This window comes from Psammomys obesus, unplaced genomic scaffold, assembly GCF_907164565.1.
Source record: "Psammomys obesus unplaced genomic scaffold, mPsaObe1.curated_primary_1811, whole genome shotgun sequence".
NCBI lineage: Eukaryota > Metazoa > Chordata > Mammalia > Rodentia > Muridae > Psammomys > Psammomys obesus.
In genome coordinates, this window is record NW_026596040.1 from 27,323,106 (window position 1) to 27,341,166 (window position 18,061).

The 18,061-nt window shown below is 42.4% G+C and overlaps 1 pseudogene; it reads left to right on the top strand.

Annotated features, from left to right (window-relative positions):
- Positions 1 to 1,176: 1,176 nt before the first annotated feature.
- On the top strand, positions 1,177 to 10,036 carry LOC129688106 (40S ribosomal protein S2-like; annotated as a pseudogene).
- The last annotated feature ends 8,025 nt before the right edge of the window (positions 10,037 to 18,061 follow it).

Genomic DNA, 18,061 nt, shown 5'->3' on the forward strand with positions numbered 1-18,061 from the left:
CACACACACACACACACACACACACACACACACACACACACACACACGTGTTGGCAGGCAATTGTTTCCAGTCTTCATCTGGTGAGGATTAATTTTAATCATGAAGGAATACTGAGTTGATCAAATGCACTTTATTCTTTTTGCATTCAATTTTCTTTTGAGACAGGGTTTCTCTGTGTAGCCCTGACTGTTCTGGAACTCACTCTGTAGACCAGGTCACCTTTGATCTCAGAGATCCATCTGCCTCTGTCTTCTGAGTGCTGGGATTAAAGGTGCGAACCACCACTGCTTGGCTGGCTTAAATTTAATTTTTAAATTTATTCCAGGAATGCAGTAGAAACAAACCAATACACTGAAAATATTTGGGAAATCAAGTAAATTTAAATATAGACTGTATAATGAATTCATTTTACTTTTCTTTTTAAAAATTTATTTTTTATTTAAATGTATTCATTTATTTTATGTGTATGAGTGTTTTGCCTGCATGTACGTATGTGCACCACATGTATGCTTTGTGCGTCAGAGGCCAGAAGAGGGAGTCAGATCCCCTGGAACTGGAGTTAGGGGTGGCTGTGAACCACTATGTGAGTGCTGTGAACTGGACACAGATGCTCTGCCCTTACCTGCTGGGCCGTCTCTCTGTCTACAACTTTAAATTTCTTCACCATCATGAAAACATTCTACTTGTGTAGGAGAAGAGCCGAGAGTGTGAGCAGGTATACTTTGGTACTCTGACATTTTTAATACATGTATGTATATATGTATGCATGTAACACATGAACGTCCTGTGTGTGCCATGGCATGCATGTGGGCAACTTTCAGGAACCATTTGGAAATGGAGCTCAGGTTTTCAGGCTTGGTGGCAGGTTTTATACAATTTTGAAAACTGCTTATTTTTATGTGTGGTGTTATTTGGAGGAAAATATAATTATACATTGCCTTTCTTATTTTTTATTATTATTATTTTTCATTCCCCCCTTTTTGGCTCTCTTCTTCAAGACAAGGTCTCATATGGACAAAGGTGGTGAGGCTGGCCTCAAACTCCTGATCCTCCTTACTTCCATCCCCCAAGTGCTGGGGTCACAGGAGTGGACCACACACACCACCTGGATTGTCTTCTTTTTGTAACAACAGTAATACACATTCATGGAGGAAAGTTACAAAATAATCGTAAACATGGAATGTCGTGTTGGTGCAAGTGAGGAGCTGCTGCAAGGCTGGCAGGGCAGTCACCTTTTTAATCCAGCACTGCGAGGGGAGAATGAGGCAGGCAAGTCTCCGTGAGTTCTAGGCCAGCCAGGGCTACACAGTGAGACCATGACCCCACTCTCATATTACAGGAACAGCTGAGTATTTTGCATACACCAAGAAATACTTTTCAAAGAACAAATCGGCAAGTGAGAGCGGTTAGGTTCTGGAGGACCCGTTTATTTATTTTTGGCTGTGCCGGGAATTGAAGGTAGGGCCTCACACAGGCAAGGGCTGTGCCAGTGAATTACATTCCCCAGCCCTTTAGAAATGTTTCTCATTAGTATACATTAACTATACTTAATAATGACTACCATTCACGCCGCTTTTATATATGAACATGATGCATTTCAACCACCCCTCATTATTTTTTCTTGTCCCCCTCCAACTGTCACCAATCCCCTTCTTTTTCCCAACAAGCCCCCCTTCCACCTCCATGTCTTTTTCTCTGGTGACCCAATGAGTCAGGGAACGGCAGCACTCCATCAGCCTCTCACTGCTCCAACACAATACTGACTGGCCCAGTCTTGCACAGATTCTGCACACACAGTCCCTGATGCTATGAGTTAGAGTGCAGTGGCTCAGCCTGTAAATCAGGCTTCCACCTGGCCCCCTTCTTTCCTCTAACTCCTGCGTTCTTTCTGTCCCTTATTCCTTGATAGTGTGGAGGCATGACTGTGTATTCAACAGTCACTTATTCTCATCACTTTGTCAAGCAGTGAGTCTTTGCTGTCGCCATGACCACTACCAAAAGAAGCAAGCTTCTCTGACCAGCACCAATTGATGGCACAGCCTTAGTTGGATGTCTCTGAGACAGTGTCTTGTTTTGAAGCTACGGTCTGTGCTTAAACTAGCTGGCTTCACAATGCTGGCAAAGCCCAGTGTCAGCTTCTGGGGCTCTGGGATTGTAGATGTGCACCACCATGACCTTCTGGAGTAGTTTTAGGGTTTCTATTGCTGCAGTGCAACACAATGACCAACGGCGAGTCGGGGAGGGCAGGGCTTATTTGGTTTTCACTTCCATATTGCTGTTCATCATTGAAAGAAGTCAGGGCAAGAACTGAAACAGGTCTGGAACCTGGAGGCAGGAGCTGATGCAGAGGCCACGGAGGGGTGCTGCTTCCTGGCTTGCTTCCGTTGGCTGCTCAGTCTGCTTTCTTTCCTGTCTTTCCAGGACACCAGCCCAGGGATGGCACCACCCACAATGGGCTGAGCCCTCCCCCACTGATCACTAATTAAGGAAATGCCTCAAAGCTGGATCTTATAAAAACCCTTTCCCAACCAAGATTCCGTCCCTTCAAATAACTCTAGTTTGTGTGTCAAGGTGAGTAAGGCTTCCCAGCACAGGAGTCATGGTTTTAGTAAGCACTGGATTTGTGATATTTCAGCACACTCGGCATTTCTTCCAACAGTTAATGCCCTTTTGAGCCACTTCAACAAAAACACTGATGATCAATAAGCCTCTCCACAAAACAGAGGAGTCTCTCATGAGTGAGTAAATGAATTTTTCATATTTTGCAGAACTTTATATATAACAATTTTATGCTAGCGAGAAGTTAAATTGGATGGTGTGAGAACAAATATCATTTTGTTTTGTCCCTACATTTCAAAAAACTTCCATACAACTCCTGAAATTCTCACAAAGCATCTCGAGACATTCCTCGCTTAGCGTGCTGAGGGTATGGCCAAAAACTTCAGTCACTGCTGGCTCCCTGTGTGAGGTGGGAGGAGCTTCCCACTCACCAGATTGCAGCCCAGGAATCGACAGTAGCATCAGGAAGGCAATGGAAACCTGGGTTGACTAGACAGACATTGGCAAGAGCTACAAGGGAGAGAAGTCACTTGTGGGAGCGAGTTCAAATAAGGCATGTAGTTCTCATCACTGCTACCTTGTGTCTAAGGAGAAATTTATTGGTGTTAACTAAGAAGGACAGACAGGAGAGTGTAGGGTGCCGATCAAAATGAATTCCTTTTAGGATAACATCAGAAATGAGACCAGGGAGAAGAAAACATGAATGTTTCCTTAGCAGAAGAGCCTACATGGAAAGTAATGTTACCAGAGAGGGCTGATGACTAATGGCTGAACCCGCAGGGTTTCAGAGTTTTCTGTGGAACCATTAGGAGAAAAGTCTGGGATGCAGCTTTCGACATCAGGTGGTCGGTGTGAGCAAGTTCAATATAGGTGACAATGCTAGAGCCATAGACGAAGGAGCAGGGATCTTATCATGAGAGCAAGGAAATGCAGGCATGACTGGAGTTGGAGTGCTCACTCGCCTTGTTTCCACCTTACAGCCAATAGTCCACTTCAAGGGGGTGGAACAGATCTCTTCCTCTACCTCCTCCTCTTTCTACTTTCTCTATTCCCATCCTCCTGCCCTTCCTCCCCCCCTCCCCCTGCCACTTTTTTTCTTCTTTCTCAGACTGGGTCTCATATAATTCAGGTTAGCCTTGAGCTTGCTATTCACTGAGTCTGGCTTGGAACTCCTGATTCACATTCCAAGTCTCAGCATGCCCCACCTAGAATGCTCTCTCTCTCACTGTCCTTTTTTGTTGGGGAGGATTGATTTTGGATAACAGTCTCAGGGTATCTGTGTGGCCTGGAGAATGATCTATGAGAATATGTGAGTTTTTGAAGTATATAGCATGTCAAAGTAAAAGGAAGAACAGCAAGTGTTAAATAGACACAGAGATAGCAAAACATCACCAAACTGGGTGTTTAAAACATTCAGCAGGAATAACTGGGGAAGCTCACACTTAAGCAGATAGCTGGAGTTCCCGTTGAGAGAGTCATGGACACAGCAGGGAGCTGTCCCCTTAAGAAAGCTTCAAAGTAAAAGAACAAATAACAATAGATACAGACAACGTCATCAAATTGGAAACCCAGGACACCTAGCAGAAACAAAACGGGGAAGTTGAGGCAGTCAGCTGGAGTTCCCAGTTGAAAGGGTTCTCTCTACCCTCTCCATAGATGAACTCCCCGTGGCTGAATTTCCAGCTCCTCTTTCGAGTTGCAGGCGCTCTATATTACATGATAAACAGTAGTAATCACAATTAGAAAGATTCTTACCTTTCAGCTGATCTCAAGGAAACATTTTTACTATTGGATTGTTTCGGTGTTCTTTTTCTTTTCTGTCGAGAGTTAGGGAGTCCAGCTCATCTCCAGACACGGGGCTTTGCGGGACACTTTGAGACAAACACGCCTGGGTCTGAAATGGAATGGTGGGGGTAACAATGCCTCAGAGGCCGCTTGTCAGTGGGCTCAAACATCACGTGCCAGCTTGCCAGTATAATATACGTTAAGCGTATGGGTAAGACATCAAGTAGGGAAGGGAGAGTTGTGGGAGCAGCTCCTGGCTGCGGAGGTGAAAGTATGAGGCTGTTGCTCACAGGCAGCCTCCCGATTCCTCAAGTGTGTCTCTGAGAAACAATAAGAAGGGGAAAAACAAAAGAGGAAAACCCAAAACCCGAGTAACTTCACTCTGGAGGAACTGACAAATAACTTGAGCCAGGCGGCCAAGATCAACAGCATCCAAGGAGTGTTAAGTAGACAGCTACATCCTTTATGCTGGGGTAAGAACAGAAGTTCATCTCTGCCCTCTTCCTTCTCCAAGCACAGGACCAGAGTGTAATCATGAGAACAGCATCAGAATACATCCCAGTTATAGGACAGCTCATCTGAAGGGGAGTCTTTAAGATGGCCAACATTCTCCGTAGCAAGGGAGTCAGAGACTTCTGCTCAGGAAGGCCATGGTAGCAGGATGTGCTGGCATACACACAGCATCCTGGGAGGGACAAAGGGCATTTTGGAAAAACAGATATTCTGAATCACGTATGGACTTTAGTCAATAACAATGTGGCACTATTGGTTAATTAATAAAAAACATTCTCACACTATGTAAAATACTAGCAATATTGTTTACTAGATGCAAACTGCATGAAGCTCTGTGCAGTTTTTTAGTTATTAAAATAAATTTTGTTAAAAATACATATCCAAGCCTGGCGGTGGTAGCACACACCTTTAATCCCAGCGTTTGGGAGGCAGAGGATGGCCGATCCCTGAGTTCAAGGCCAGCCTGATCTGCAGTGTGAGCTAGGACAGCCAAGGTTACACAGAGAATCCCCATCTCAAACAAAAATGCGTATCCAAGCCTTTAAATAGAGGCAGTGGTATGGCGTCTTGCACAGAACACAGAGCAAATATTTGCAAGACTCACACCTGAGCTGGAGGTGGAGCAGAGGAATGATCAAACGAGGAAGGTAGGGAAGTTGTCTTTTAAATTGGATTCACACATTAGCTACCTTGTCTCATCGTTAATGATCATCACTGGAGAGACGTCTTTCATCATTTTATGAGGAATTGTTGTCTGAGCTGCCTCCGTGTGGTTTATGAGAATTCGCATTGACTATATGAATCTAGGAACAGATGTTTTCTGTCTCTTCGTCACACTGATAGACAATGCTATAATCTTCTACCACTAAGCAGGGGCTTCTCAAAAGCATGGCACACACTAGTGACAATCCCTTTTTAATGGCACTGCGTTCTCTTCCAGCATTTTTCTTGAAATCTATGGAAGCTACGTTTAGTCTGTAAGTACATCCCAGTCTGGCCTCAAACTTAGAATCTTTCTTCCTTAGCTCCAGGACTGTGAAGATTCTAACCACCATGCCCAACAGGAAAGAAGATAGTTGATGAGGTAGAGGACTGAGCTTGAGGGTGGCCTTAGTAACATACCAAGACATGTTAAGAAAAAAAGACATTTGATCTTTTTCTCTCTGCTGCCAACAATCCGAGGCACTCTTTACCTGGCGACCTACTGGCCAGCTAGCCTGGGAACCAGCTGGGTCGTCCTCACCCTCCCGCCTGTACTACAGTTCCCATTCCCTGCTCTCAGCACCAGCCTTGTAGCAGTCAACCTGCCGTGGGCTGTCTTCCCTCTCCGCGTCCATTCCTTGGGGGATTCAACAGATCTTTGTGCACCCTTTTATCCCTCCTCCCTCTTCCTTCTAAAATGTTTAAGATTTCTTTCTTAATTTCTGTCTGGACTCATTTTTCATCCAGCAGTGGGTTGTTGAATTTCCGTGAGTTTGTACATTTTCTGTTGTTGATACCCAGCTTTAATTTGCTGTGGTCAGAGAGGATGCAGGGCATTATTTTAGTTTTCTAGTATTTGTGGAGGCTTGCTTTGTTCAACCCAGTACATGTTCAGTTTTGGAGGGAGTTCCATTCTTCTGTGTTTAATGTTCTGTAAATATCTGTTAGGACCATTTGGTTTAGGACATTATTTAGCTCCAGCATTTCTCTGTTTAGTTTTTGTCTGAGATGGCAGGTCTATTGCCGAGAGTTGTGTATTGATGTCCTCAGTGTGGGAGGGTCAACATGCGATTTTAGCTGTAGCAGTGTTTCTTTTATGAACGTGGGTGACCTTGCATTTGGTGCATAGATGTTAAGAATTGAAATCTTTCTTTGGTGGCTTTTTCCTTTGGGGACTGGCTTGAAGTCTAATTTGTCAGATACTAAAATGGCTACATAGCGTTGTTTCTTGGGTCTATTTGCTTGGAATGTCCTTCTCTATCCTTTCACCCCAAGGTGATGTCTATCACTGATGCTAAGGCCTGTTTTTTTGGATGCAGCACAAGGATGGATGTTTTTGCAACCATACTGTGTGTCTGTGTCTTTTTATTGGAAAATTGAGACCATTGGTGTTAAGAGCAGTGTTTGCTGGTTCCCATTATTCTGTTGTGGTGGTGTAGGTTTTGTCTGAGAATATTAATTCCTGTTTTTTTTTTTTTTTTTTTTTTTGGGTGTGGTTAGCCTCTTGAGATTGAAGTTTTCTTTCTAGTGCCTTCTGTAAAGCTGAATTTATAGACAGATACTGCTTAAGTTTGGTTACATCATATAATGTCTTTATTGTGATTAAATGTTGTGCTGTGTTATCTGAGCTGGCTTTTGTGGTCTTTTAATGTTTATAGAACATCTGTCCAGGCTCTTCTGGCTTTTAGTCTCCACTGAAAAGTCAGGTGTTATTCTAACAGACCTACCTTCATAGGTTACATGGTCTGTCCTCTTGCAGCTTTTAAAATGAGCAGCAAGCCCCAAAGATTTTCTCATTTCCATCTTGCCCCAGTACTTGGATTAGAGACATCTGGCTTTTTTTTTTTTAAGCAATTTTGTTAATTGAGATTATAATTACATTATTTCCTCCTTTCTTTTTTTCCCTTCCAAACCCTTTCAAGTACAAGCTCACTCCCTTTCTTTAAAATTCATGGCCTCCTTTTTTTTTTTAAAATTGTTTCTATATATGTATATTCTATTTCTATATACATAAAAACAACCTGCTCAGTCTGCATACTGTTACTTATATGTGTATGTTGGCTGACCATTTGGTATTGGATAATCAATTGGTGCGTTCTTTTCTGGGGAAAATGATTTCTTTTGCTGTCAGCATTCTTTAGTTGACTGTAGGGTTTTTTTTTTTTTGTGTGTGTGTGTGTCTGTGTCTGTGTGTGTGTGTGTCTGTATGTGTGTGTCTGTGTGTGTGTTGGGTTGAGGCCTCCTGAAGTTTCCCCTTGTCTATTGGTGCTGTCTATTGGTGCCTGTCTATTGGTGCTATCCTAGTTCAGGAGTCATGTTGGTTCTGAACTCATGTCTATAATCCTGAACAGCAGGTACTTTACCCACTGAGCCATCTCCCTAACCCAAATTTTTTAAAAAAATTTATTTATTTTTTATATTAATCACAGGTTATTTACTTTATATCCCAGCCCCCTTCCTCATTCCCTCCCAATCCCACCCTCCCTCCCTCCCTTATCTCTTCCCTGCCCCTTTCCAAGTCCACTAATAGGGGAAGACCTCCTCCCCTTCCATCTGACCCTAGCTTATCAAGTCTCTTCAGGACTGGCTACAATGTCCTCTCCTGTGGCCTAGCAAGGCTGCTCCTCCCTCGGGAAGGGGGGGGTGTGTGTGTCGAAGAGCTCGCCATTGAGTTCATTTTTAATGACATTTCCAAATAATTGGTTAAATAACAAATAATAATGAAAGTATTAGGTTGTTCAGCTTGGATAAGAAAAGGAGATATGCTTTAGACAAGAGACCAGATGTGAATTTTAAGTGGGTGAGGTAGCTCTCAGTGCTGGCAGGGGTTGGACATACTGAAGAAGGACTCATCAGGAGTAGGCAGATGGAAGTGAAAACGTGGAGTATGAACCACTGGCAGTAATCTACCTTGTATTTTGATGTATATGAACTCAGATACATTTTTATTTTTTAAAAACATATTAAAGAGTCTGGGTATGGTGGTGCATGCCTTTAATCCTGGCACTTGGGAGACAGAGGCAGGCTGATCTCTGTGAGTTTGAGGCTAGCCTGGTCTATAAAACAAGTCCAAGACAGCCAGGTTTACCCAGAGAAACCCTGTCTTGAAGAAGCAAAACCAAAGCCAAAACCCAAATCAACGATGACAACAATTGTTGTTAAAGAGTTTCATGGCCAGACATTGGTGGTACACACCTTTCATGCCAGCATTCAGGAGGCATAGGCAGGTGGATCCCTGTGAGTTCGAGATCAGCTTGATCTACAGAGTGAGTTCCAGGACAGCTAGGAAAACCCTATCTGAGAAACAAAAACAAAAACAAAACAAAACAGAACCCCCCCGCAACCAAACCAACCAACCAAAAAAAAGAAACTGATACATGATTGCTGTATTTATAATATTTCCAAACCCCTTCTCTGTTGTTTTTAAACAAAAACCTAATCTTTAAATTTTACTAATGAAGGCTCAGGAGCCAGCTGCTGGGGTAAAAACTTTCGAGCTCACAGAGGCAGAGATCTTCCTAATCCACCAAAGACCCGGAAGGAGAAAGCTCTTCCTATTTAACTCTCATCCCAGAAGGAAAAAGCTTTTCTTAGCTCATATCGCAGAAGGAAAAAGCCCTTCTCCTTCTCCACACTATCTTAAATACCCTTTAACTCCAGTCTGTCCTTTTTATTTCCTGTGAATCTCTCTATCCATCCTCCAGACTTCTGCTCACTGTTTTTTTCCGCACATTCACTTCCTGTCAGCTGGTTGCCTGCTCCGCCCTTTGAACTAGAGTTAGCTTTATTTAATCCTGTTTACAGAAAACTCTTGATTTAAAGGTGTGTACTAGGGCTGAGCCACAGCACAAGTACATATTTACAGTAAACAGAAAGCTCTAGGGTCAGTGAATGAGCCACACCACAATTAGAAACAGGTTTTTAGCCAGTGCAGAAGAAGACATGGGCTGGCCAGCGGACCAGGTTCAAGGCTTTTGTCAGTATTGGGGACTACAATGGTCACATTGGTTTTGGTGTTAAGTGCTCCAAGGAGATAGCCACTGCCATCCAAGGGGCCAGCATCTTGGCCAAGCTTACCACTGTCCCTGTGCAGAAAGGCTCCTGGGGGAACAAAATTGGCAAGACCCACACTGTTCTGTACAAGGTGACGGCCGCTGTGGTTCTGTTTTGGTGCATTTCATCCCTGCTCCCAGAGACACTGGCATCATCTCTGCTCCTGTGCCCAAGAAGATATTGATGACAGCCAGTATTGATAACTGATGCACTTCAGCCAGGAGTTGCACTGCCACCCTGGACAACTTTGCCAAGGCCGCCTTTGACGCCATCTCCAAGACCTACAGCTACCTGACCCCCGACCTCTGTAAAGAGACTGTGTTCACCAAGTCTCCTTATCAGGAATTTACTGATTATCTTGTGAAAACGCACAGCAGAATCTCTGTTCAGAGGAAACAGGCTCCAGCTGTGGCTACCACATAAAGGATTTTTTTATACAAGAAAAATAAAGTGAAGTAAGTGTGTAAAAAAAAAAAAAAAAAGGAAGAAAAGAAAGAGAAACAGGTTTTTACAGTTCACAATCTCAGGGTTCATAATGGGAGCAAATATTCTGCAACACTTCTCTCCCCTCCAACTCCCCCTGTGTCTCGGCTGCCTCTCAACTTCATGACCTCTTCTTTAATTATTATTAAATGTAGAATACACTGTTATCCAAATATTATCAATTTCTCTCTCTCTTTCTCTCCCTCTCTCTTTCTCTAACACACACACATACACACACGCACACATACACAGTACCTATTGAGTTTTTGGAGATCCTAACTGCTATAGAGATGGACATTTGAAGCAGGAATTGATTGGGATTAAGTCAGAGATTGGTAACTGGCACAGGTAGGGAGCCTGCCAGTGACTAGATAAGCACTGGAGAAGCTGAAGTTTAGGGAGAAAGAAGTCAAATTCTGTAGACTGACTGGAGGGCCAAAGAAATTAGATTTGGTGTTTCATGTGTTGGGAAACCATCGGCTGCTCTCACCTGCATTTTCTAGGAACTTACACTGCTCACCCCCAGGCATGAATTGTGGAATACTGATGTAGACATTATGGTTTTTAATATGGAATTAACATTTTATTTATTTATTAATTTATCTATTCATTCATCCATTCACTTATTTATATATCTACCTACCTATCTATCCATCCATCCATCCATCCATCCATCCATCCATCCATCCATATACTTATCTAGTTTGAGATAGGGTTTCTCTGTATTGCCCTGTCTGTCTTGTAACTTGCTCTGTAGATCAGGCTGGCCTCTACCACAGAGATCTGCCTGCCTCTGCATTCTAAGTGCTTGGATTAAAGGTGTGCACCACTACCACCTGGCTCTGAGTCAACTTTTATATATTATCTACTTAAAGTTGAATTTTGATGTTTTTTTTCCTCACTCCAATGTTCCAAATGTTGCTGACACCCAGCTGCACCACTATTGAGGGCTCCTGACGAGTGCTCAGATCTTCGGGGTCTGCTTGGTGTAGGGTTGGCATAACTTTGCTCAACTACGTATACAGGCTCTCCATTGCTCTTAGGGAGCATTTTGATCTTTTCAAGTCTATAATATCACTCCCTATTAGCAGTATCTCACCACAACTCCCGGCAGAACACCCTCATTCAGGAATTGTGCTTATTCATTGTCTCCAGCTCATACAGAAGTATTCTGTCATAGCTCAACTTATTCAGATACTTTTCCATTCCACAGGGCTGTTCTTTTCTTCCAGTTACTTACATTTGCCTTATCATTTATTAATATGTTTCAACAGTTCCTTCAGTCTAAAGAAAACAAATGGCTTTTGAATACCATTATCCCCTTTCCCCAAGCCCCGATCTAATTAATAAGTGAACATAAGAAGTGAAAGGCCTATAGCTCATTTCCATGTCTTTGCACCAATTGTATGCATAAAGGAATACTAAGGGGGTGAGCAGAACTGGGCTCATTGCAGGTAGTTAATACATAATGATTTATGAATTGGCAGGGGCAGAAAACAAATGAGTCAGCCCTGAGGAGTGGAGGAAGGGGAGATTTTTCAGCAACCATAACAACACTGCAATCTATGACACAGTTAGGAAAGTCCTGTTTCAACACTGATTGTGTTGTAGAGCAGAAATGATAACCCGTTTTCCCCTAATTAGATAGGCATTTTATCTCGCTATTCCCTCCCATGGATACCTGGATGTTTTATCCTCAGCATCACTGATGTGAACAGTTCCTTGTTTTTTTTCTTCGTTGGTTTAAACTTTGGAACTGACACTACTCATGTAGTTTTCATCCTTCAGCTTTACTGAGGCACATCTTGATCAGTCTCTGCACCTGAGTATACTCCTCTACCACAAGGTGGAAGTTAGACTCACCACTGCCCAGACTTCCCTTGTGTTCTCTTCCCTTCCCCCTTCCTCCCTCCATTCCTTCCTGGGGATTCAATTTAGGGCACACGTGCAAGAAACACTCTTCTACCGACTTCTATCCCCACCTTCCAACTTTTTATTTTATTTTTTACCTGATATTAAAGATCTGTTTAGCCTGGTAAGTTAATATTATAAAAGGAATTTTAAAAAGTTCTGCAATTTTTTTTTCCTCACTGATATTTGAATTAGTTTCCATTGCTTGGGAAAACAAACACAATAATAACCCAAAGTGCCTCTCTGTGAGCTGCTGCCCTGGTGACTAATTCCAGAGCCTTAATAAGCCATGCCGAATACCCTCTAGACCAGCTCTTACCCTCCCACGATGCCCCCATCCTCATAGCTCTCCAAGTCAAGGTTTCCTCGGCACTAGATGATCCTAGGCACAGCCCAAGCCCACAGCTTCCCTTCCAAACGTTAAACCAACAATGCTCGAGCTTTTTAATTACAGTCATGGATTCAAAAGTCACCCATTTACTCTTGGAGCTGACTGGTGATTAACTCCCCAGGAAGACCCTCAAGGAGGCTAGCTGATTGAAGTACAGGACTGCTGGTCTGCTCATCTCTGGCATCTCCGTAGAGAGTGGTAAAGATGTGAGCAGCTGACACTCTGTGCCTTGTGCCATGCTGCCTCTAAGAGCCACATCTGTTTCCCTTAATTCCGCCTCTCAATCCGATTGAACCAAAGAGGTGCTTGGAAGTCTGGCTAGATGCCAGACACATGGAGGACGGAAAATGGACAGAAGAAACCCTACGTCTAAAATAGGCATATTTATCCTAAGCTTTAAAAAAATAAATACAAATGATCTTCTTGGCCTTTTAGAAGATTTTGTCAACCAAACAAATGAAAAGATAACCCTGAAAAGCAACCCAAATCTTAGTAATAGTAGCTTTAGTTAAAAGTTTAGCCTAGTCACGTAGTAAAATATTTTGTAACCATTATTCAAGAGTATTGGATGAAGTTTGAAAATGTTTTGGTCCAAAAAAGTATTACTTCAATTACATAGATGTATGTTAAGTAATTCTATTTGTTTATTTAAATTTTAATTAATTATTTATTATCATTTATTCACTTTGTATCCCTGTTGCAGCTCCCTCCCTCATCCCCTTCCAAACCCTCCTTTCCTCCCTTTTCTTGTAAGCCCCTTCCCTAATTCACTGATAGGGGAGGTCTTCTTCCCCTTCCATCCGACCCTAGCCTACCAGGTCTCATCAGGACTGGCTGCATTGTCTTCCTCTGTGGCCTGGCAAGGCTGCACCACCCAGGGGGAGGTGATTAAAGAGCCAGCCACTGAGTTTATGCCAGAGACAGCCCCTGCTCCCCTTACAAGGGAACCTACTTGGAGACTGAGTCTATGCGCTACATCTGAGCAGGAGTTCTAGGTCCTCTCCATGCATGGTCCCTGGTTAGGGTATCATTCTCTGCAGGACCCCGAGGGCCCAGTTCTTTTGGCTCTGTTTGTCTCCTTTTGAAGCTCCTGTCCCCTCCAGGTCTTTCTATCTTACCCTTCTTTCCTAAGATTCCCTGCACTCTGCCCAAAGTTTGGCTATGAGTCTCAGCCTTTGCTTCCATACCTTGATCAGTAGAGTCTTTCAGAGGCCATCTGTGGGAGGATCCTGACCTGTTCCTTGTCTTTTCCTTCTTCCAATGTCTGTCACATTTGCCCTTCTGAATGAGGACTGAGCATCTTTCCTAGGGTCTTCCTTGTTGTTTAAAGTTCTGCTATTTATATATATGCATTTGCAGAGGAAGTTACAGATGAAGACTCTTAGTGACACTGAGCTGGCATGGCGTGATTGATTACAGGGGATCCTAACTTCTAATACATTTCTTACTTTTCTACAATAATGATAAGAATAGTGGTAAATACTAGTAAACCATTTTTTCCCCCAAATTATAGATTTTCTGGAATTTCTTATGTTGAGTAAAGATACTCTCTCAAAGGAAACAGGGCTTGTTAGCTAGAGAAATAGTGCCAGAAAGCATTGGGTGAGGAGCCTCCAAGTTGGCTCAGCCGTTAGGGGTTAGTTGTATGCAGGCCTAGTAACCTGAGTTTCCTCCAAGATCTCACAGATGGCAGGAGAGCACTAACTCCTGATCATTGTCCTCTTGCACCTGTGTGTTCAGGTGCGCCGTGCGTGCAAGAGTGCCCAACACACACATACACACACACAGTAAAACCCACCTGAGGCCAGGCACGGCACTGACTTTTGAGTTCTTGAAGCCCTGTATGTATTCCTGAGAATCACGGTCCAGTGTTTCATGAGTTCATTTCAGTACATTTCCACCTGAAGAGTCTGCCTTAATCATCTGGATGTTTTCATAGTTCTGGCGGCTGCCAAGTCAAGGATCAAAGCACTCCTGGCCGGTAGGTGATGAGATCCCGTATCCTGGTCCCTAGATGACGCCATCTCTGCACAGATGGTGAGGTCAGGTGAGCTTCCATGAGCCTCTTTCATAACGTCACTTCATGAATGCAGCAAAAAAGGCCTAAGCTTCTAACACCGTCATGTTTTTGCAGTGAAGAGTTCAACCCATAGACCCTGTGGGAGACACACACATTTGAACTACGGAAGGACTAACGTCTGAGCTCAAGGAGATACTAAAGGGGCGTGTTGAGGACATAGAAACCTTACTCGCTCAACATTTCCAGTTAAGGTTGCTGGCTGGAGTCACTGAAGTGTTTGAATAATACAACAATTTATGCCACGAGGAACTGCCCTGAGACAGGGAAGTGTTTTCTTCCAGTTACAACAGCACAGCCTTGTTATACAACTAGCAGCTTCCATTCAGAGCACAGAGAATTCACCGGAAGCCTTCAAGCCTTCGATGTGCTCAGAAGCGGAGACTAGGCTCAGCCCAACCCTGATCCTCTATAACATTTTCCTCAAACTGTTTATCAATGTGTTTTCACTTAAAAATCATCTTAATTGAACTAAACATTAAAACAACTCTCATTTTTATGTTATTATTATTTTTTTATTTTCTGCATTGGCTTTTGGAAACAGCACATGCAAAAAAAAAAAAAAAAAAGATGCCGGTAGGTGCTCATTGCTTTTGCTTTTTTTTTTTTTTTTTGTGAGGAGAAAACAATATTAAAAAATAATTCTTCCAGGGGCTGGAGAGTTGGTTCATTGGTTAAAAACACTGACTGCTCTGCCAGAGGTCCTGGTTCCAATTTTTAGTACCCTATGGCAGTTCATAACTCTATTGTAACTACAGTCCCAGGGGATCTGATATCCTCTGCTGGCTCTGTGGGTGCCAGGCCATACACACAGGCAAAACACTCATACACATAAAAATAATTAACAAAAATGATTATATAAGAAGAAAGAAAGAAGTATAAAACACTATATATATTAGTATTATATATTATATATTAGTATTAGTAATATATATATATTAGTATTTTTCCAACTTGGCTTTGACGATTCCATTTTTACATAAAAAAGCCATCAGCATTTTTATTTCTTTTGAATTTTAATTCACTGCTGCTTTATGATCTAAGGGAAGCATAAATTAGTCTCTCAGTTGCCAAGGTCATTTAAAATATCATTTTACATTTTTATTGGTTGAATAAAAAAATAAAATGAGAAGGAAGTTCTGCTCATGGGTTTTCTAGAAATTAGACAGATTATAAGTAATAGGGCTCCTTAACACAGAGTTCAAAGCGGAGGCGGCAAAGCTGCAGGGAGAAATTACAGCCATATACCCTTCATATGCGTATGCGATGCTGTTGTTTGGGTTTTATGGAAACTGTTCTCTGAAGGTGGTGACCGCTCTAAAGTAGAATCAAATAATTTTTCGATCTAGGCATATAAGTAACAATACATGCAGACAGGCAATTCTGGTTTTGTTTTATTTTGACAATTATGTTTCTGTATCACATACCTAAGTAAAATAAGCACTGGGCACATGGGAGTGAAATGACAATAAGGAGACATCTAAGTGTGCGCAGTTACCATAGTCAAAGGCTGCAAACTGGGTTCTCTATAAACAGAAAATATTTATTTCCTGCAGTTCTGCTGGCTGAAAAGTCAAGGTCAAGGCACAGTCAAATGGTGGAAGGGATGATAGCCTTCTCTCTCCCTTTTATAAGGCCACCATTTCCATTGATGTCATGAGTTAATCGCCTCTCAAAGGCCTACCATTGTACTCTGAACCACTGACAAGGAATCTTGGAGTTAGGGATTCAACCTGTGAATTTTCCAGTGGGTACACAAATATTTAGATCACAGCAGGAAGGATGTTGTTGAGTTGATGGGTGAGGATACAGCCTTCTTTCTGCCTTTAACAAATGTCCTTTCAGAGAGAAGTCAGTTATTTCTAAGGTGTAGTTGATCACAGTGAGTTTTAAGATCAAGAAATAAAGGGGGCTAGGCTTGTAATCCCAGCACTCAGGGAGGCAGAGGCAGGAGGATCTCTGTGAGTTTGAGGCCAGCCAGGTCTACAAAGTGAGTCAAGGACAGCCAAGGTTACACAGAGAAACTCTGTCTCGAAAAACAACAACAACAAAAACAACAAAGAATGAAGGAATTTCCTTGAGACCAGCTGATTTAGCTGTGGAGCAACTTGTGAGTCATGATTTGATCCTTCTGGAAGGGGTAAGAACTGAACAAGTTCCAGCCAATTAATACTTTAGCATGGAAAAGGAAGGAGATCTCCAGGCCCAACACATAGCTGAGGTGCTATTGGTAGTGGATGGATGTTGGCTGAGGACCAGAGAGTGAGTTTTCTTCATCAGTGTGGCACACAGTAGGTCGTCCATGCCCTGGTTGGTAGAGTTCCACCATCTGTATCTGCAGCACCATTAACTTGTTATTAAAAAAAAAAAAAATGACATGAAGTTGGGAGGGGTGTGTGTAGGGAGTCCAAGAATTGTTGGAGTGGGGAGCAGTGAGCAGGACTTGGGCATGATCTAAATGCACTGGATGCAGGTAAACTAATTACCAAAGAAAATAAAAATAAAGAATTTTAAACTTCACCTGAAAAAAACTGAAGGAAACAACACATAAAAGGAAATCATCTAACCATTTGCCCTACCGTTATTCAGAGGCCAGGACATCTTAAATTTATAACATACAAATATAGGAACTCTGTTTGTATGTTTTAATTAATTAAAAAATTTTAAGAAAAAAAATCCTAGCATGTGTAGGACTTTAAATGCACCTCTGCAGTACACCATGGACAGGTTAGAAGCTGCATCAATCAATCAATCGATTTCTCTCTAGTGCGTTGATTAACTGGCTGTGATGTTGACCAGATGTGTACTCAGTCAATCTCCTACTTTGTTGATATTTGAGGCATTTCACTTTTTATTAAATATTAACAAAATATAAAAATGCAAAGTTCTCCATACTCAAGATGGAGTATGGACAGTATTGATGTTTGAACATTTTTGTAATGGAACCCATTATTTTGAATGCCAAGTTAAAAAATTAAACTCAGACCAAATCAAACAAATAAAAGGGCCTACATTCAAGCAAATCACTGCATTAATACATCATTTTTTTTATAATACATAATGCATAATTTTCTTTACATCACTCCTCCTTGAAAGAAGCTCCTTTTTTTCCCCCCATCAAACAGAAGCTGCTTCTAAGATCCACAACTGGTCAAAAGAGTAAGTGATGGAGGAATGCCCAGCTCCTACTGATACAGCTGTAATGAAAACCCTACATAAGGGTCAGGGAAGGTCATGAAAGAGAACAGAGAGAGATTAAAAGTCTGAGGACTGGGCTGTCAACTGTGAGATAGTGTCTTCTAGACATGATGGGAAAGCTATGCCCTTGAAATCTCACCAATATGCTTGCCTAAGCAAAAGCTCATAATGACCCAATCAGTCTGCATGCCACTGTGCATGGGGGTGATCTCACAAGGCCCCTTTTTCAGGTGAGGAGCTATAGGCCACTAAGGACTTTGGAAGGCAGGAGAATCAGTTTTTTCCTTGGGTGGGTCCCTCAATAAATCATCTAATCTCAAGGGGTCAGTCCTATACTGCCATACATGTAGATACTAGCAGTACAAAATAGGCTTAGTAGGTAGTACAC